This window comes from Rattus norvegicus, chromosome 15 (genome assembly GCF_036323735.1).
Source record: "Rattus norvegicus strain BN/NHsdMcwi chromosome 15, GRCr8, whole genome shotgun sequence".
NCBI classification, from domain to species: Eukaryota; Metazoa; Chordata; class Mammalia; order Rodentia; family Muridae; genus Rattus; species Rattus norvegicus.
The window spans coordinates 34291673-34314133 of record NC_086033.1 but is presented as its reverse complement, the minus strand read 5'-3'; the positions used below and the strand labels follow the sequence as shown (position 1 = coordinate 34314133).

Below are 22461 nucleotides of genomic sequence, written 5' to 3'. Positions count from 1 at the left end.
TGGTTCTTTGGCTTAAAATAAGTTTGAAAATCACAATCATGTATCTTTAAGAAGGAGATAAAATATTTCTACAAAAGGGTTGTAGTTGAGCCAGCGTCAAACATGCTAGGATAGAACCTGAACTGAGCCTAGGATTCCCTGGCTATCGAGACACAGTTGCCTACAAGTGTCATCTACTCTATAGTCAGTAACTTCCTGGCATCCCACACACAGGATGAGCCCATGCTCAGACCATTGTTTCCCCCCACAGTTGCATGTTTAAAGCTATGCAAAGCCAGGTGGACTTGATGCCCATGAACACAAACTTGAGTTGACTCAGACACAGGTAAATGCCTTAAACACAGCCTGCTTCAGATCTCTCCATCCTTACCATTGGCAAAAGAGGACACTGTCCTCCCTTAACATCTCTGTGTTGATCCAGCTGAACGTAGGAAAGAAAATGCTTCAACTGATCAAGACCCAACTTCTCTGCTCTTCCAGGCCATTGCAGTGCCATGACAGCAAGAGAGGACTGTAAGATACCCCTGAAGGACACAGTCCAGAAGCAAAACTCCTCAAGGTTTTCTTAGTTTGTGTTTGGAAATAATATACTGCTATTCTTCCTCTGTTCTGCCCCTGTTCATAATCTGCAAGCAGCATTTTTCTACGGACTTAGATAATACACAGCTTCTGGTCTCTATTTGTGTCCCAACCTACCTTTATTTGGTGAATATTTCAGTGAGCCCCATGGGCTCATGTATTTGAATACTTGGTTTGCAGTTGTGGGTGCTATTTGGAGAGGTTTAGGAAATAGACTTTGAAGAATATTGCTGGGGGTTTGAGGTTTTGAAACTACAAACCATTCTCAAGCCTCCCCTCCCCTCTCTTTCTTGCTCGCATGCTGTGTGTGTGTGTGTGTGTGTGTGTGTGTGTGTTTACAGTAAATGGTTTGAGCCCCTCAGCACCCTGCTCTACATCTGCCACTTTTTGCCATGCCCCTAACCGCAATTAATTCATAGGCCTTTGGAGCTGTGAGTGCTAGACAATCTCCTAGAAGTTGCCTTCATAGTGTTCTTTAACCAGTGATACAAAGGTAAGAAATCATATGCTTTCACCCAACGTGGTCAGGAAAGACTAACAGGAATCGGTTTATTTGCCATATTGCTCAGGGCTGCCTGGCCTGAAAGCATTATGAGATTGCCCAGGAGGAAAATAGCCACAGCAGAATGACAACTGTCTGCAGTATGAGGCTGCTGGTCTACTCGAAATAGTTTATCTTTTAAGCCAAAACTGTCTCCCCATTAGCTGCTATCCATTGTTTCCAAACCAAAGGTGTGTGCAGACAAATCATCCCTCTAAAGATGATTACGTTCAATTGTTTTGGCTTCTGAGTTAGGTATGGTGATATTTACCTGTCATTCTAACTTTTTGTGGGCTGAGATAGGAGGATAGACCTTCAACATCACCCTTAGCATAGAACATCATTTGATAACACCTCAGGCTGAAGTCTGAGCCTGCCACTTGGTGTCGTTTGGTTTGGTTTGTGGAGTGCAGGTGGGTCTTAGTTTATGCTATGAACCTCAGCATCAGGAATGACAAATTAGACTTAGTTTGCCCTAGTATGGAATCCCCTTGGGGTTGAGGAAAACCATGCAACTAATAAAACAATTCTCCCTGCCTCCTAGACTTAAAGGGACAGTGTGTGTTTTCCACCTGAGAATCTGAAATTAATTTCTTTTTAAAAAGTGAAATTTGCCAGACATTGAGGTACCAATAGGTTGTAAAAAATTTTTAACCTTGTCCCATGGTTTCTATTCTGACTTTGACCATTCAGGACCCAGGTAAAGCACACACATGGTCTTCATATTTACATAAGCCTTAAAGAGCACAAAAGCCGGGCAGATATCTACCCTCTATGCTATTATAATCTATTTTTCTACTGATATCCCCAAGTTATTACTCTATTTCATCCAGGCTGCTCTTAACTCTAATTGGCCAGGCCTTGGGGCCAGCTTTACTAACTCCTAACCCATGGCAGATGCTCCTTCCTCTTCTTGCACCTTCTTCTGCTCCTGGTTCTCTTCTGACCCTAAACTGGGGAAACCTAAGCACCACCTCTGTCTCTTCTGGCCTTGGGTATTGGGTATTGGCATCTTGATTTACCACTCAGAAATAACTCAGGGCGCAGGGTCACAGGTCTATATCCAGCTTCAGGTCTTGGGGACCTACATGTAGCATTGCAATAGACAGCAAGACCAAACCTCAACAGATGGATCTCAAGCTTTGCCAGCTATTGCTTGGCTTTACCTCCATCTCTCTTCCATCCCCCATCCCTGAATTTCCTGTAGACAATTTTATTTTGAGTTGAAAGTTTTGTGGGTGGGTTTTTGCTCCTTTAGCTTCACTGGGGTTCCTGCTTGTCTACCTAAGGTGTCCTGTTCAGGTTCCATATCCCCAGTGCTGTATGTCACAGCTAAGCCACTGACTCTTGGGTGCCTCCCTTATCCCACGTATCTATTACATCCTGAAGTTGCCCTCCCTCCTCACCACCCCTGCTGGTTGCAGATTTGAATTTATTCTCATGGCCAGAGAGCCATTTCTCCTGTCCCTTCCCACAACTGATCCTGACCATTGCAATTTCCCTCCCCATCTACTCGCTCACCCAGTGCCCTCCCTCCATCTGCCTCTTATGGCAAATTTATTTTCCTTTTTAAGTGAGATTCAAGCTTCCTCACTGTGCCTTCCTTCTTGTTTTGCTTCCTTGGGTCTTTGGAGTGTGGCATGGGTATCCTGTATTTTATGGCTAATATTTACTTATAAGTGAGTACATACCATGCATGTCTTTTTGGGACTGGCTTGCCACACTTGATATGATATTCTCAAATTCCATCCATTTGCCTACAAAATTCACAATGTCCTCGTTTTTAATGTCTGAATAGTATTTCATTGTGTAGATGTACTACATTTTTTGTTCATTCTTCAAATCACCATGGACTGAAGCTGGACTTCAACAAGAGAAACACCAGAAAGCCTACACACTCTTCAAAAGTGAACAAGTCTACTGAATGATCTCTGGGTCAGGAAGAAATAAAGTAATTAAAGTCTTCTATAATTCAATGAAAATTAAGGCAAACATCCTCAAATTTATGGGACACAATAAAAGCAGTTCCAAAAGGGAACCTCATCGCACTAAGTGCCTTCATAAAGAAATTAGAATGTTCTCTTACAAGTGATTTATATTGAAAGTTCTGTAAATAAATGAAGCAAACATACCAAACAGGAGTAGAAAGGAGGAAATAATAAAAATCAGGGCAGAAATCAATCAGTTGGAAACAAAGATACAAAGAATCAAGGAAACCAAAAGCTGGTTCTTTGAGAAAATCAATAAGATACAAAACTCCTTAGCCCAGCGAACCAAAAGACAGATACTATCCATATAAGCAAAATCAGAAACAAAAAGGGAGACAGAAAACAGAAACTGGGGAAATTGAAAGAATTATTAGGTCTTATTTCAAAAGCCCGTACTCCTCAAAATTAGAAAATGTTAACAAAATGACGATTTACTAGACAGATGTCATGTATCAAAGTTAAATCAATCAAGGAAATTATTTAAACAGCCCTATAACACCTAAAGAAATAGAAATAGTAATCAAATGTCTCCCAACCAAGATAAACCCAGGGCCAGATGGTCTTAGTGCAGAATTCTAGCAGACTTTCAAAGAAGAGCTACTTCCAATACTCTTCAAACTATTTCCCAAAATAGAAACAGAAGGAACACTGTCAAACTCGTGCCATGAAGCCAAAGTCACCCAGATACCTAAACCACAGCAAGACTTAACCAAAAGTGAACCTCAGACCAATATGTTTTATAAACGTTGATGTGAAAATACTCATTAAATTTTAATATTATACATCCTAAATCTATTCATTTACCTGCAAATTTTAACTTCATTTTATCTTTAGAGTTGAGTAATATTCACACACACACACACACACACACACACACACACACACACACACACACACACACACACTCACACCTGTGATGGCGTGTATCCAATTTTCATCATCCATTAATATGTTGATGGAAAACTAGGTGAATTCCAATTATTTGGTGTAGTGAATAATTCATTAATGAATATGGGGGTACAAATACCTCTGAGATAGTGTACTTAGATCTTTGGGTATATTTCTAGGAATAAAATAGCTGGGTCCTATGGTATTTCAATTTTTGATTTTTGACCAATCTCCAAATTGATTTTCTTTCTTTCCTTCCTTCTTTCTTCTTGAAATTTTCTATTTCATTCATTTGCCCATATCTGGATTGGCAGTTTTATTTCTTTGGTGTTTAATTTCTGAAATTCTTTGTAAGTTTTGAATAAGTCTGTGATGGCTAATCTTGGTTGTCATCGTGACTGTATTTGGAATAACCAAGCCCAAACAGCTTGGCAAACCAGTCTTGATTAGGTTATTTGACATGGACAATGGACCCTAAATTTGGGTCAGCCCTTCTAGTGACAGCTCACATAAAAGGACACGGAGAAAGGAAGGTTTGGTTTTGCCTGCTTGTCCCTTCTTTTCTGGCTCCATCTATCCTGTTGCTAAGGTTTTGTTCCTTGGTTTGAAAACCTACTTCTTCAGGACCCCATCACAGATGAGAGCAGCAGATCTCTAGGAATCCTCAGGAGCTCCAGCACCAGACTGGGACACCTGAGACAACTTGGACAGAACAACTGGCTCCTTGGCTTCCTGTCAGGAGTCAGCCATGATGGTTTCTTTTACTACACAGCATCTTTAATTCAATTAGTCTGGACTGTTGATACTTATGTTAATTCTTTTGCTTTTGGTGTTTTGTTTTAAAAATACTTGCCTTTCTCAATAGCTTGAAAGGTTTTCCCTTTGTTTCCTTCTAAATGTTTGTATTTCCTGTCTTTTAAATATTAATATAGATATGTATTTTTAATCCTTATACTGAGAATTTGTCACATTCAACAATTTTTTAATGGAAAAAAAATAAAATAGTATGAACCAACATATAATTAACACCACATATAATAACTCTCCAAGTTAGAAGAGGCCTATTTTTAGATTCATATTTTGTATTTTATAGTTTTTTCAATGAACTGATACAACAATTTTTCACTGTATTCAAGATCCCAAGCTAAGTATAAATGATTAATAGTCAACATTTTTCATTCTGTGACTTAATTAAAGCAAATGGATTACAAAACACTGAAAAACAGAAATGAAAATAAAATGCAAAATGTAGGTGTTTTATGGAAATCATAATCACTTTAATTACTGCCTAGTTAAAAATATTAAATTAAAATAAAAAGCAAAACAAATTAAACTTAAAGAAAGGATCATCTATGAAAACACTGAGTTATTTTATAGACACCCCTTCTAGAGTGGAATTGTTCCCACAGTATTCATCACTGTCTGTCTGCAACTGGTCATTATTCCCATAAGGCAAATTTTTCATCCACCAAAATAAAAAGACTATGACTAGGCTGAAGAACCAGATCAGAACTAAGAGCTCTTACTTCGTTTATGAAGGACACAATTTGACTTACGAATATCTCTAAGAAAACTCCTAACCACCTGTCACTCATGCTCCAGGGGTTTTATTACTCTCTTCTGGCTTCTGTGTGCACCTGCATTCATTCAAGGGCATGCATCTGCACATAGACACACAGGTATACATATACATGCATAGTTCATTAATTTTTTCTATTTTCTGTTCTTCTATTGAATATTTTCTTTATTTATATTTCAAATGCTATCCCCTTTTCTAGTTTCCCCTCCAAGATACCCTCCATCCCATCTGCCCACCCCCTGCCTCCATTAGAGTGCTCCCCAATTTACACACCCATTCCCTCCTGCCTCCCTACCCTGGAATTCCCCTACACTGGGACATCAGGCCCTCATAGGACCAAAGGCCTCTCCTCCAAGTGATACCCTACAAGACCATCCTCTACTACATATGCGGCTGGAGCCATGGGTCACTCCACATGTTCTCTTTGGTTGGTGGTTTACTCCCCTGGAGCTCTGGGGGGTCTGTTGGTTGATATTGTTGTTCTTCCTGTGGGGTTGCAAACACCTTCAGCTACCTCAGTCTTTTAATTGCTCCATTGGGGACCCATTCTCAGTCCAGTGGTTGACTGTGGGCACCGTCTCTGTATTTGTCAAGTTCTGGCAGAGCCTCTCAGGAGACAGCTATATCAGGATCCTATCAGCCTGCACTTCTTAACATCCGCAATAGTGACAGGATTTGGTGACTGCATGTGGGAGGAATGCCCATGTGTGGCAGTCACTGGATGGCCTTTCCTTCAGTCTCTGCTCCACACTTTGTCTCCATATTTCCTCCTGTATTTTGTTTCCCCTTCTAAGAAGGACTGAAGCATCCGCACTTTTGTCCTTCTTGAGTTTCATGTGGTCTGTAAATTGTATCTGGGTAAGAGCTTTTGGGCTAGCACCCACTTATCAGTGAGTACATATCATATGTGTTCTTTTCTGATTCGGTTACCTGACTCAGAGTGATATTTTCTAGTTCCATACATTTGCCTAAGAATTTCAGGAAGTCATTGTTTTTAATAGCTAAGTAGTAATCCATTGTGTAGATGTATCACATTTTCTGTATCCTTTGTTCTGTTGAGGGACATCTGGATTCTTTCCAGAATCTGTCTATTATAAATAAGGCTGCTATGAACATAGTGGAACATGTGTCTTTGTTATATGTTGGAGCATCTTTTGGATATATGCCCAGGAGTGGTAGAGCTATGTCCAGTTTTTCAGAGGAACCTCCAAACTGATTTCCAGAATGGTTGTACCAGCTTGCAATCCCACCAACAATGGAGTAGTGTTCCTGTTTCTTCACATCCTCGACAGCATCTGCTATCACCTGAGATTTTGTTCTTAGCCATTCTGACTAGTGTGAGGTAGAGTCTCAGGGTTGTTTTCATTTGCATTTCCCTGATGACTATGGATGTTGAATATTTCTTTAGGTGTTTCCCAGCCATTCGGCATTCCTCAGCTGTGAATTCCTTGTTTCAGGGTGTCTCCACTGTGGGTCGAATGGCAGCATTGGACTACAAATGGCAACTGCTCTCCCATGCCTGTCACCTTGTGACTCTACTTCTGCTTCTCTCCATCGAGCACACTGCACCATCTCCCCCCCTCCCAATTTCATAAAACCACTTTTTAAAAGCATCTTTCCTTAAGAACCGCCTTTTTAAAAGTTGGTCTTGAGCTCTCAGAGATTGAGCCACAAACCAAATAGCATACAGGGCTGAGCCAAGCCCCCTCCTACATATGTAGCAGACGTGAAGCTCAGTCTCTGTGTGGGTCCCCCAACATCTGGAGTGAGGGCTACTCCTAAAGCTGTTGCCTGTCTGTGGGATCCATTCCCTTAACTGGGCTGTCTTGTCTGGCCTCAGTGGGAGAGAATGTGCCTAATCCTGCAGAGACTTGATGCGCCAGGGTTGAGAGATACCCAAGGGGCACCCCACCATCTCAGAGAAAAGGGGGAGGGGGGAGAGACTCTGAAAGGTGGGAAGTGGGAGAGGGAAAGAGATCAGGATGTAAAAACATGTTCTGGAGACATTGTGCTCCCTGCAGGCTAATCCTCCACTACTCTGCCCGCCATCTTTCTCTTTTTCTACTGCTACATGAGTTTTAAGACTAAAATGCTTTCTTTATACACACATCTTAGTTGCACAGTTTAAAAATAAATTCCATTATTATTTCATGCAATGCATTATATATCATATTAACTTCATTTATATTTATTACCTGAAACTATGTTTCCACTTTTCTAAGACTATAGAGATTTTCTAGTTGCCCTTATTAATTTCACAACACATATGTCGCAACCAGGAAATATTTAAAACTCTTTATCTTTGGAATGCCTCAAGATTCATTCTATGTCTCAGTATGTAATCTATTTTGTTGGGTGTTTTTAAGTGTGTCGTGGGGCAGTATTTGCATGGTGGCTGCCAAGTCCCAGCTGTTGGGTTCAGTGTGTCAAATGTTAGTTAAATCCCAAGGTATGATTGTTTTGGTTCATTTCTTAGATCTCCTTAAATTCTGTTTGATATGTTTTATGGCCGTATAATTCTAGGCATGGCATTTAAAAAGTATTTCTTCCTGATGAACAGGAGTCACCTGTGTCTGTGTGAAGTGACCCTTACACACATGATCCTTACAGAAGTGTTTTCTTAAAGTCAGCTTTCCCTGCCACTGATACTCACCTATGAGCACTTTCTATTTCCTGTTTTCTGTCTTTATTTTTAGGTGGTAGACCTGATCACAGCCTAGACTTTTGTTTTTGTAGCTGAAATGACTCCCTCTGTCTTTCAGCTAGGGATTTATAAGCACACGTGTTGAATGTAGTAATTCCCTTGTTTCTCTTTCCTGACTTGATCACTTCTATGGAGAGGGTTGTTTTATTTGTTTTAAAGTCCCCTGGATTTTACACATTTTTAGGTTCATAGCAAAATTGAGAAGAGGGTACAAAGGTGTGCTCCCTGGCCCCTGGCCACACAAGTTACATGTATAGCCTCCTCTACTCTCATTGCTCTTCCCCAGCAGTGTGGTTTTCATTTTTAACAGTGAATCCATATATTGGCATACCACCACATTCGTGTAGCATCACACAGAACAGCCTCACTGCTTCCAAAAATCTAGGCTCACATTTTCATGGCTTCCCACCCTCCCAATACTGGGCATCCACTCTGCCAACCATATGATCCTTTACTGTCCCTGTGTAGTTTTGGCTTTCAGTATTTCTACTAAGAATCTTAGTACACAGTCTTTTCAGACACTGTTTTCATCTGATTCTAAACATTTACAATCCCCCCATTTCTTTCATGGCACAATAACTTCTTTTCTTTCCTTCCTTCTCTTTTTATTCTTTAGTTTCTTGTTTTTTTTCCTTGCTTTAATTGGGTAGATTTTGTTTTTCATTTTGCATTTCTCTTCCCCTCCCCTTATTTGGAGGTCACATGCTTTAAGTGGTTACACAAAAGTATGGGACCACCTACACCACTCCTGGGCATATACCCAAAAGATGCTCCAACAGATAACAAGGACACATGCTCCACTATTTTCATAGCAGCCTTATTTGTAATAGCCAGAAACTGAAAACAAACCAGATGTCCTTTAATAGAGGAATGAGTACAGAAAATGTGGTACATCTACACAATGGATTACTACTCAGCTATCAAAAACAATGACTTCATGAAATTCTAAGACAAATAGGTGGAACTAGAAAATACCCTCCTGAACAAGATAACCCAATCACAGAAAAACACACATGGTGTGCAGTCACGGATAAGTTGATAGTAACCCAAAAGCTCAGATTACCCAAGATACAATTCCAGACCATAAGAAGCTCAAGAAAAAGGAAGACCAAAGTGTGGATGCTTCAGTCCTTCTGAGAAGGAAGAACAAAAATATTCACAGGAGGAAGTACAGAGACAAAGTGTGGAATAGAGACTGAAGGAAAGGCCACCCAGAGTCTGACCCACCTGGGCATACATCCCATATACAGCCACCAAACCCAGATAATATTGCGGATGCCAAGAAGTGGATGCTAGCAGGAGCCTGATATAGTCGGTTCCTGAGAGGCTCTACCAGAGCCTGACAAATACAGAGGCATATGCTCACAGCCAACCATTGGACTGAGAATGGGGTCCCCAATGGAGAGGTTAGAGAAAGAACTGAAGGGGCTTAAGGGGCATGCAACCCCATAGAAAGAACAACAATATTAACCAGCCATATCCCCCAGAACTCCCAGGCCTAAACCACCAACCAAAGAGTACGCTAGGAGCTACCCATGGCTCTAGGCACATATGTAGCAGAGGATGACTTGGTTGGGCATCAATGGGAAGAGATGCCCTTGGTCCTGGGAAAGCTTAATGCCCAATGTAGGGGATGCCAGGGTAGGGAAGCAAAAGGGAATGGGTAGGTGGGGGGAAGCACCCTCATAGAAGCAGGACTAACGGGGAGGGGATGTAGGTTTCTGGAGAGGAAAACGTGGAAAGGGGATATCATTTGAAATGTAAATAAAGAAAATATACAATAAAAGAAAAGAAAAAAGTTAAAATTTAATCAACAAACTCGGGACTTTTAACCTAACACATTTTTCTCTGGACATTTATTCATTTAGGTCTATCCTTTTCTTAATGCCATTAGAAATTGTTTATAAATTACAGATGCAAAAACAATGCTCATGTTCCCTGGTGGCTTTTAATTGCTTGAGTAGTTTTAGCTTTCTGGATTGTATTCCAGTGATGTCTTTGGATAGCTCTTCAAGTTAATGATTATCCTTTCTGTTGTCTTTGTTTTAATTACATAATTTTTTTAAAAGACTTGTTTACTTTATGTATACAAGTACACTGTAGCTGTCTTCAGACCAGAAGAGGGCATCGGATCCCTTTACAGATGGTTGTGAGCCACCATGTGGTTGCTGGGAATCGAACTTAGGACCTCTGGAAGAGCAGTCAAGTGCTCTTAACCACTGAGCCATCTCTCCAGCCCACATAAATTTTTGTATTTTAAAAGTTCTCTCACTCTCTTTCCATGTGTGTGTTTGTGCGGGAGTACGCACATGCATGGTTTATGTGTGGAGGTCAAAGGACAATCTTGGGTGTTCATCCTTATCTTTAAGCAGGATCTCTTTGTTTATACTGCTGTATAATCCTAGCCTGGGAGCTTATGGGATGATCCTGTCTTGACCCTTTATCTCACTGGGATTACAGGCAAACAACACCTAGCTTTACATGGGTTACCAGGACTCACACTCAGTCCACATACTTGTACAGCAAGTGATCTAACCCGCAGAGACATCGACCTATGCTCCTGTTTGTTTTCAAAATTATGGAACTGAATAGATGGTTTAGTGTTAAGAACATTGGCTGCTCTCCCAGAGGACCCAGGTTCAATTCCCAGCACCCACATGGTGGCTCACAGCTGTCTGTATCTCCAGTTTCAGGGGATCCAACACCCTCATATGTATGCAAGCAAAACATCAATGCACATAAAATAAAAAAATTATAAAAGGAAATCATATTTATCTGTTATAATTTTTATAGAAAGTTATGACATTTCATAAATTCCTATTCCCTCCATTATCTTCAGTTTTGTGATGATTTGGCTCAGGCAGTTCCAAAATCTCAGGCACTTGTTGATCCATCTGCCCTAAAGTTCTTTTTGCTGCCTCTCATTCCTGCTGCTGTATTTTCTAATTTGTTACTCTTAAAAGGGGAGTTGTGTAAAGATAAAGGGGAGGTGGTCTCGTGGGAGAGGAGTCAGGAGTAACAGGATCTCAAAGTCTAGAAATCCCATTTGGTGGTCAGGCAACAAGCAATGGGAAAACAAATGGAGTGAGACTAAGGGCGCCAGGGGAAGTGCTCTGAACAAAATAAGGTTCAATGTTAGAGCCAAAGAGAAAGGCAAACCCTGCTGCCTCTTGCTCCTGATGAACAGGAACAGGAATTATGACTTTTATTCCTACTCCTGAGTATTAGCATCTGGTGGGAGCCCTGGCTTCATCAATCTGCATTCATGAAAGAGCATCCCAGGCGGTAATGTCTCTGATACTAGAGATGATCTGATACAGCAGGGCTCCTGGGTGTCTCTCCTGGGTGTCTCTTCTCTTTTGTAAGTCTTGCAGAGTAAAGAGAGAGACTTAAATAATTACCAGTGTTTTAATGTTTATATTGTGTGACAATGATTCTATTGAGAATATACCCTAAACACAGGCCCCAGCACACACACACACACACACACACACACACACACACACACACACACAGTTTTTGTGTCCTCCCACCATACACACTCCTCCTCATACATTTTCTCCCCCACACACTCTTCTCCTCCACTCTCTTTAACACATACTTACCTTCTCTCTCTCTCTCTCTCTCTCTCTCTCTCTCTCTCTCTCTCTCTCTCTCTCTCACACACACACACACACACAATGTATACAAAACTTATCTTCACATGGTAGAAATTCCTTCCTCATGACTTATTGCCCATAAAGACCTTTAGAGCAGAGGATCTTAATAAACTAGTCCACCTTCACAGTGAGGGAGAGTAGTATCATCTGTCTGAATGCTTGAAAATATTCCGGAGAAATACTCCTAAGATTATGCTTGCAAAGAGAAAACGAAAGGATACAAACAGACCACTTTATCAGCAATATGCATGCCCACACACCAATATACATATACAACCACATTATAGAATTATATATAGCTTAATACACACATTATATAAATACATATGTAAAAAGTATAGATATGGTTTAATTTAGTCGTGGAGAAAAGTAGAAAGTATATATCAAATGATACCTTGAATCATGTATATTTATATTTTATGTATAATTTTTATACATCATGTATATTTATATTTTATACATAATTTAATTAAGGAAATGTTCACACAGTATAAAATTTTAATCCTATACTGTAGTCAACACTGCCTTTTGATAGATAAAGATCATACAGTTTGAACTTGGCAATCAAGCCTCATAACTGAAGAGGAAATCAAGACCCCAAGGCCTCAGAACAACCAGGTGAGAGATATTCAGAACTGAAGAGGGCCCCAAAGGGATTTGGGCTCACATTCATGGCCACCTCTCAGAATGAAGACTGAGATGTTCTCCAGTTTCTATAGTTCCCTGGAGAGAAAGCACTTGGCCTCCCCAGGGCAAGCATTCTCAAAGAGCTCTGATTATCAAGAATGCTTTTCTCTACTGAAATTTGCCCACTGTGGCTTCTACTACTTTGAGAAGTTGTAAAGAAGAAAATTTCACTGTGGTGGGAACATATTTTACACATGTATGTTGACATACTTCTGAAACCATGCGGCCTTTGGGTACATCACTTAGTGTTGCTGAGTCTCTCTGACTTTAGAATTTGATAGATGATCACCTCCATGCAGAGTAAGACAGTGAGATGACAGCACTGTCACACGAGCTTCAAAACACTTTAAGGCATAGACTAATTCCAATCCACTTGCCTCCTTTCTTCTCACACTTCCGTCTCACTGTATTTGTATAATATGTGATTTAAATGAACTCTGGTACCAAATATCAGCCTCAAATTATTCTGGGCTAGGGAGATGGCTCAGTGACTAATATCCTTGTTAGACATGAATTTGGATCCATAGTACCCACCTAAAAGCTGAGTGGTAGTGTACTCCTTTAATCCCAGAACTCTAGAGACAGAGAGCGGCAGCTATCTATGAGTTCAAGGACAGCCTGGGTCACAGATCAAGCACTAGACCAGACAGTGAAACTCTGTATTTGAAAAAAAATCTTTAAAACTTTACAGGTGTCTGAATTGCCTCAGAAATCTATAAGCCTAACCCTGGGAGGCAGAGTCAGTTAGATCCCAGGGCCTCATTGACCAGCCAGTCAGGCTAAAACAGCCAGCTTTATGTTCAGTGAAGAAATGTTCTCCACAAAAAAAAAAGAAAAAGAAAAAGAAATGCTCTCCACAAGAAGGCTGGAGAGCAATGTCAATGAAGACATACCAACATCAGTTTTTGGTCTTTACACACGCCTGTGTACGTGTGCGCACACACCCACACACAAATTGTTTCAGATATCTATGAAGTGTGCTGCTCCACTTCATCTTTCTCTTCATATAAATGGCCTGGGAATTGACAGACAGCAAAACACTTTTCAGAGACACCTGACAGATACCAGGCAGAGCATTGTGTTGAGAGAGGGCTTTCTGTCTCCTTCTTAATTCTTATAACCTCAATGTGGAAATGAAAACACCCATCCTCCTTTCCTCTGTGAAGACTAGGTTGGGTCAGAGGTGATATTTCTGTATAGAAAGGAACTAAGTTAAAGGCATGCACTAACATTTGACACCATCATGACCTGTCCTCACTCTGTCCCAAGAGTTATCAAGCAATTTGTGTAGCTGTTATACTACTCTTAGCTATAGAGTCAGATCTTTAGTATATGTCACCAAAGTGAGTTAAATGCAGGATTTCTTAAACCCCTTAGGAAATATTCAGTGCTTTGGTAGATTGACACAGCCTAGCAACCGATCTTCATCCTTCCACACTTATAAACTTAAAAGGGGAAAACATTCAAAATCTGTATAGTTTCTAGACATATCAGAGGCTCTAATAAGTGATTCACAGCAAAAATGTGGTCAGAACAATGTTGTCACTAATTGTCAAGCATTACCAGTGTCAAGGTAAAGCAATGCTACTGTGCTGTGCATGCACAGTTCCCAGAGACAGCTTTGTGCAATACGTAGTTTCTCAGAGAAACTTGGCTCAGTTCTCTACTATGATCATGTGTATTTCATAGCTCTCTTGGGAATTATTTGGTCAGAAACAGAGAAACTAAATATAAGAGTTTCTTATGACCAGGCCATCTCATGAAGATTGGATGATAAATGATAAGACACAAGAATTATTAAGCACGAGTCAACATGATAAAGCAAAAACCACAAGCTTTGCAGTTACAAACCCATGTTTCTTGTAAGTCATTCAGCAGCTTTCATCTCTTCTGCCTCAGACCAAACTATTTGCCACATCCTAAGAAGATGTGGTTAGACTGTGCACAGCATGAGACTGTGAGAGAGATGATGAGAAAAGCTCATTGTTCTAGAAGGTTAAGATGTGAGTTCCATCTTCCCATTTGTAACAACAGACCACCTTTAAGAAAAGAACTCATGGGCAAAATCCAAAAGCTCCAGTTTTTAACACAAGGTACAAAGGAAACAAAGAAGGATTAAAAAAAATGACCCTGTTAGTCATGCAGGATACACTTTACATGAAATACTTTTAAGGGATCTTAGATATTACAAAGTTCACAAAGGTTTTTAGTTTCTTAAAAAGTATTTGTAGCTGAGAGAAACTTTGGAAGGAACTAAAGGGAGTCAGTAGGGGCATGTGAAAAATTAAAAACTATTCATATACAGGTCAATGTTTCAACACTGCAAAGAACAATAACCAAGATGAAAACTTCACTAATGAGACTTAACAGTAAATTGGAGCAGAGGAAACAATCAGGGAGACTCATGCTGGAGATGTGGCTCACAGTTAAGAATACTTACTTCTGTTGTAGAGTATTAAAATACATTTCCCAGTACTCATATCATACAATACACAACTGCCTGCAACTCCAGATTGAGGGGCTCCAATGCCCTGTCTTCCACAGGCACTGCATCAGGGACACGCACGGATACACACAATGCTTGCATTTGAAAGTAATTAAAAATAAAATAAATCTTTTTTTTAAGGATGTTAATGCATCACCAATAGACTGGCTCAAGAAGACAAAATATATAAGTTGGGAGACAAACCTGAAACGTGTGATATTCAGACACAATAAAAAATGAGACAGGATCATAATTTGTTAAAAATTCTATGATGTGATCAGGAAAAAAAACCTAAGAATCCATAGGATAGAACAAGCTGAGATTAAAAGAAAACCTTAAAGGCATAGAAGACTTATTCCATAAAATTACAAAACAAAATTTTCCAAATCCATGTAAAGGAGTGGACATCTAAGCACAGGATACATTTAGAAACCCAGGGAAAAATGAACAGAGAATACTCTCTCCACAACACATTTTAGTTAAATGTGAACACTACAAACAAAAGACACTAAAGCTGAAGGAGAAAATCAGGAACTCATTTACAAAGACAAACCCATCATGATAACTCAGACCTCTCAGCAGAATCAATAAAGGGTAAGGAAGAATGGAATGTGTATTTTTCAAGTCATAAGAGTAAATAAGTGTCAACAAAGCTTATTATGACCAGCAAAGTTACTTCTTAAGATCAATGGAGTAATAAATACAAGGTAAATATAAACTAAAGCAACTCATGATCAATAAGTCAACATTGCAGAATATGCTAAAATATTCAAGTACTGTGTTTACATAGTTTCTGACCCACACTCTCCCTCCTACAACTCCTCCCATATCCACCTCACTCCCTCTCAAATTTAAGACTTCTTTAGTTATAACACACACACACACACACACACACACACACACACACACACACCTATGTAAATAGATCCTGAGAGTCTACTTAGTGTTGCTTGTAGATAAGCTATCAGGACGTTTATTCCCATAGATGATTGATTCTCCCTCACTTATTAGCCATTAATTCACTGTAATTCTTTATCTAGGGGTCGGGTTTTGTGCCCCCACCCACACTGGAATGTCAATTGTTGTTGTCATTGTGCAAGTCTTGTTAGGCAACCATTTTGTTTAGACTTCATGAATGCAGTAGCCCTGCTGTGTCCTTCAGCACATATCCCAGTCCTCTGCTCCTTACAATCTTTCTGCTCCCTTTTCTGTGATGTTTCTGGAACGTTGTGTATAGGAATTGTGCTGTGGATGTATCCACTGGGGTGGGCTCCCCACGGTCTGTTGTTCTCTGCCTTTTGACAGGTGTATGGTTGACTGTAATGGTCTCTGTCTGCTGCAAACAAGACTTCTTTGATCAGAAGTGAGGTAGAACATAGTTGGTGATCACACTGTTTTAGGAAAGTGTCAATTGCAAGTTCTCTTGTACTTGGGTCCATGACCTCATAGCCACAGGTAGTTGACAAGGTTTCTAGTCTCACACATGAATTCTCTCCTACAAAGTGGACCATAAGTCTCATCAGAAAGCTTTTGGTTACCTCCAGTGTGTAGGGGCCACTATTATACTCTTGGGTATTTGTTGCTGTGCTGGTCATTGTTGTGGTTTTATATCAAGTTGTCTTTTCCTGTGGCATAGTACCATTAGATATTTTGAGAGTTAGTCCTCAAAGAGAGGCTCAAATTTGGTTCCGGCTTGAGTTCTCCAAATCCTGAGTCCAAAGCGTGGGATGTGTTCAGAAATTTTTTTTTTCTGCTAGAAACTCATTGCATGAGGGAACATTTTCTTCACTAAGATCTGATTATACAATTTTTCTTTTAAGAAATATCAACTTAAAGCACCCTTGTCTTTGCAAGACTTATTTCGTTCATTAGCAATAATTGCCAATAAATCCAAGGGAATACATTTTAAATTTAATGGTGGTGTGGCTCTGCAGACTTCGTGACCTGATGCACAGGTAAAGATGAGATTATTGACACTGTTCATTGTATGACTCAAAACCATTGTCGATTGTGATACAGGTGACCGGAAAGGATGGACTTCCTAGACATGTTTTGTGGTATCTTATGAGCCAATCATTCCTTTCTTTAACATTGGAATATACTGTATCATGAGGTGATATTTTGATTTGGTTTCTTTGTTATTACAGGCTGACTTGTAATAAATAATGAATATCTACTGATATGGATATAAAGGGATTCATTTATACTAAATAAATATATTTCTTTCTCTGTACATTAAGTAAGAATAGCCACATAGAATTCTCAAGACACTAAGAAGAAGTTGGGGAAGAATTCTCTAGACACTAAGAGGAAGGTGGGAAAGCAACTGGGTCTGTAAAGTGTTTTCCATGTAAACAAGAGGACCTGAAGTCCATTCACAGAGCCTATGTGATAAAGCTGGGTGTGCTGACAACCCTTACAATCCAAGCTCTGAGAGAAAGAGGCAGATACCTGAGGTTCTCTGGCCAGCCAGTTTAGCATAATCATCAAGCTAAGTGAGAGACCATGCCTAAAAAAAAGAAAACAAGGCAGACAGAATGTGAGAACGATCCCCAAGGTTCACCTCTCTGCACACACACACACACACACACACACACACACACACACACACACATACACACACACACACACAACTTGAATAGCTATCGTTGAGTTTTAGCAGGCTGGCTTTTCATATGTTGCAATATGTCAGCAATTTAGTGATTTGATTGTCCTTTGGGGAACCAGATTCTTCCCATCCTTAGTTCCCAGGTTTGCATCAGACAAATGTAATCTTTCCCAAAGAAGTAGGAATGACTGGGTGATACAATAATCGGCCAGTGATTCCACTCTCAGAGCCTGCAGCCATCTCTATTTTTCTTTGTCAGTAAGGGTCAGATGCAAGCTTTTCATAAGAAAGGGCTTTGCCACATGGAACATTTGAAACTATGGTCCTAAATAGGTTGACAGGTGCTTGGTAGTCCTGTCTTTTCCTGCCTTGTCCATCACTCTACCATGGCTCACCCAAAACTGTACACTGGTAATGGATGCTCGTGATTACCCTCTCTAGATGGTCATGCTTGATCCTGGGATGAGAGGTGAGCTCAAAGGCACATCTGTCCTGATGGTCTCAGCAGGGTAGCATCAAAAACAGATGGTCCACCACTGGGAACTTTGGTTTCTGGGACCCTAATACCACATGCTATAAACCCCACCCTATGCTTTTGTGGTCCTGCAATGGGCTGTATGTGGTGGTTCTCTGAGTCATTAGCTTTGGGTTCTGCTGTGGTTACTTCATGATTCTCACACAGGCACTCAGAAGACGTCATTAGGCATAAGCAGTAGGGCAGAAGTTTTCATAAAAAGCATTGATGAAGCATTATAAAAGCAGAGAGAGGGTACAAGGCCACAGAGCCCACTCTGCCTTCTTACTCTTCTAGAGGTAAAAAGTGAGCAAGGACAACACTCTTGATGCTGGGACCTAGGTGGCCTTCCAGGGAAGATGAAGCTCCTCTTGCTGCTGTTGAGCTTCTCTCTGGCCCCCAAGACAGAGGCAGGTGAGAGCAGCACATCCCTTTAGTGGTAACCCCACTGTCACCGGTAGTAGGAGGGTAAAGGTCTTTCTCAGGAATAGCTGCTGATTGATATCCCCTCCCTGAGCCATACCCTTATCATCTGGAAAGTGGATTTTCCTAGAAGTACTTGGTAAAGGGTAGGAACCTGCAAAACAGAAACTACATTCTCCTGGAGCACATAGAATGGGCCTGGCTTCTGCATCTGTGATGATACAGGCCTTCCCCTCACCACAAACTCATCAAAGAAGCTAAAGTACTGGTGACCCCCTAGTAAATGGAATTGCTGTCTTCAGAAGAAGTGAATTTGCTTGACCCAAACCACTTGATCCCTTCCTCTAACTCAGTGCTTCCCAGGCTTTTGGTGGTTCCCCAGTGTTCAAGTATGAGTCTCTGGGCACTCTGCTCTTTGGAATGCCAACACTTGCATCTAGGAATGAAAGTGACTGAGGATGCCTGAAGAAATAAGATGCCTCAAAGCGTGAACTGAAGCCTTGGTCCCTAGAAAGCAGCAATATTTCAGGCATCACAGGGCTTGGAGTGAGAGAGAGGAGGCCTTAGAATCTCTCTGGGACCAGAAGTCAGAAGATAGACAATCTTAATCCTTAGGATTTCCTTGTCCAGAATAGTATGCTTGCCTCTAAGTGTGTGGAAGAAGATTTATAGACCAAGACCTATCTTTCTCTCCTTTTTAGGAAGGGGAACATGAGGGCACCCCTCCAAAGTCCCTTTCAATTCCAGGCCTCCCTGGCTCCTAAATGCCTAGAAAGTGTGGAGCCACCACACAAAACTCATCTGGTGGAAGGACTAGTAGGTGCCCACAAAAAGGATGGCTTTCCCTTCAGGGGAGATCATCAGGGGACATGAAGCCAAGCCCCACTCTCGACCCTACATGGCCTATCTTCAGATCATGGATGAGGATTCTGGGAATAAAACGTGTGGCGGCTTCCTCATACGAGAGGACTTTGTGCTGACTGCTGCTCACTGTTCAGGGAGGTAAGGAACAGGAAAGCCCATGCCATCCTGGGAAGATTCCATGGAGGCTCTGCCTTCATCCTAAGCAGCTTGAGGTGAGAGGGGGCCCAGCAAGTCTCATGAGGGAGAAACAGTCTCACACCAGTCACCGATAAGGAATCAAACACATTTCAACCGAGGTCCACATTGAAATATGAGCTAAACTATGCAATTTGCATTCTTAGGGATGACTGGCCCCTGAGCACCTTTAACATAGAAACTGGTGCTTCAGATTACCCCTTATATCCCCTCAGCTGCAGCCCTACCCTTCAGCAAGGCCTGTCCTTCACACCTCCTGGGCTGCCTCCTCTCTGACTCCATATCTCTCATCTCCACTCTGCTCTCTTTGCAGCAAAATAATTGTCACTTTAGGGGTCCATAACATCAAAGAACAGGAGAAGAAGCAGTAAGTCATCCCTGTGGTGAAAATCATTCCACACCCAGCCTATAATGCTAAGACAATCTCCAATGAGATCATGCTATTAAAGGTGAGACATTACCCCATCCCTCCACAGACTGTCTCGCCTGCTCCCATCCCTCTCAATCCATCCTGGCCTTCAGGGTGTCTCAGCTCAGCAGGTCATGAGCTGGACTCTTGCTTCTTCTCCAACAGCTGAAGATTAAGGCCAAGAAGTCCAGCACTGTGAAGACTCTCAATCTGCCCAGAAGCAACTTCAAAGTGAAGCCAGGAGATGTGTGCTATGTGGCTGGTTGGGGAAAGCTGGGCCCAATGGGCAAATTCCCAGAAACACTACAAGAAGGTGAGCTAACAGTACAGAAGGATCAGGAGTGTGAGTCCTACCTAACAAATGTTTATGACAAAGCCAATGAGATATGTGCAGGGGACCCAAAGATCAAACATGCTTCCTTTCAGGTAAGTTGGGTTTCAGTTCCCTCTGGGCTCAGTGGGAGGGGAAAAGGAATTTGGCACCTATAGACCCAAACATCAAGGGACTCCTTTACCCCTTGGCTATTCTCTTTCTCTCTGGTAACAGCAGGAAGCAATAACTAAGTAGGGCCAGGAGCTGACTAAGAGGCTATGCTGAAGGTAGCTTGTATAAATCGAGGTGTTTGCAAAAGAAAGCTTAGCTCCAGGCCCAGGCTTTAGAGAACTGGGCTCCCTAAATGTGTCCTAAACAAGGCCAGGTGTCTCCTCTGAGCAAACACACACTTTGTAGTTGGGCTTCCCCTCCATGTTCCCATCAGGCCCACTCACTGTCCCCATGTCCATAAACAACAGCCTGAGGACAAGAGTCCCACACACCTTCACAGAGTGGATCACAGACCCAGGGAAAGGGCAGGGGCTGGCCTCAGGAGGGTGGCGCAGCTCTAACTATATCCACAGTCAAGCTGGAAAGGCCAAGGGGCCCCAGGCCTGCCTTCTGACTTCCCACAAGCAGAGAAAACAAGTCATGCTTCTCTGTGAGTAGCCTTGGCATCAGAAGGAGGTTGGGACTATAGTGAACAATATCTTAGTACCTTGTGCCCCCCAATTCACAGGGGGACTCTGGAGGGCCTCTTGTGTGTAAAAAAGTGGCCGCAGGCATCGTCTCCTATGGATGTAAAGATGGTTCAACTCCACGGGCATTCACCAAAGTCTCGACTTTCCTATCCTGGATAGAGGAAACTATGAAAAAGAGCTAACTACAAGATGCAATGCGGATCATTTCCTGACTAACCACCTTCCCTATAGCTGAGTCCAGGATTGCTCTAGGATAGATGGCAGCAACTGAATAAAGCACTTTTTCTGACTGGAAAGACTGGTTTCATGTCCATTCACAGGGATCAACCCTGTCCTTGGCAGATGAATGGAATACTTCTTCTGCCACAAGATTGTTACAACCCAGTTGACATCTGGTAGTTCACCCTCTCTACAAGAGAAGAAAAACGTTTGATTGACCCAAACATGTACTACTTCCCCTCAAAGTCCTTAGAACGTTATTTAGTGCAAGTCATCATTAACAGGTACCTACAGTATTTTCACCCATTTGACCCAAGTCACTGGTGTGTTCTTTGGAACATAGCAAGAAGTGATATATACAATTCCTTTTGCTTCTCTGTGCTATTTTTCCCCAATAGAAGACTTTTATGTTTTATAAAGCTAATTTCCTTATCAATTGAAACCTTTAACATTTTATATTAATTGCTCATTTTCAAGGTACAACATGATCTTTTATGTAAAGGATACAAAATGATTAAAGAAAACTAATTAACATGTCCACTAATTTAAATACTTTTTATTTTTGAAGGGAGTACATAAATTTTTCTGATAAAAGTAATGAAATGTACAAGGCATTATTTGTCTTTTTCTTTTTCTTCTCCATCTTTATCAACTTGGGTATTTCTTATTTACATTTTGATTGATATTCATCCTCCTAGCCTCTCCACCCTTCTCTATGGGTGTTCCCCTCCTTGTCCTCCCCTGAAATATCATCCTCCCCCCAACAATGACATTCACTGGAGGTTCAATCTTGGCAGGGCCAAGGGCATCCCCTTCACTGGTTCTCTTACTAGGCTATCCACTGCTACCTATGCTGTTGGAGCCCAGGGTCAGTCCATGTATAGTCTTTGGGGAGTGGCTTAGTCCCTGGAAGCTCTGGTTGGTTGGCATTGTTGTTCATATGGGGTCTTGAGTGCCTTCAAGCTCTTTCAGTCCTTTCTCAAATTCCTTCAACGGGGGTCTGGTTCTCAATTCAGTAGTTTGCTGCTGGCATTCACCTATGTATTTGCTATATTCTGGGTGTGTCTCCCAGGAGAGATCTACATCCCGTTCCTGTCAGCCTGCA

At 41.3% G+C, this 22461-nt stretch overlaps 1 pseudogene; it reads left to right on the top strand.

The window, feature by feature from the left end:
- The first annotated feature begins 18591 nt into the window (after positions 1-18591).
- LOC134482227 (granzyme B-like) lies at positions 18592-21319 on the top strand (annotated as a pseudogene).
- Positions 21320-22461: the final 1142 nt, after the last annotated feature.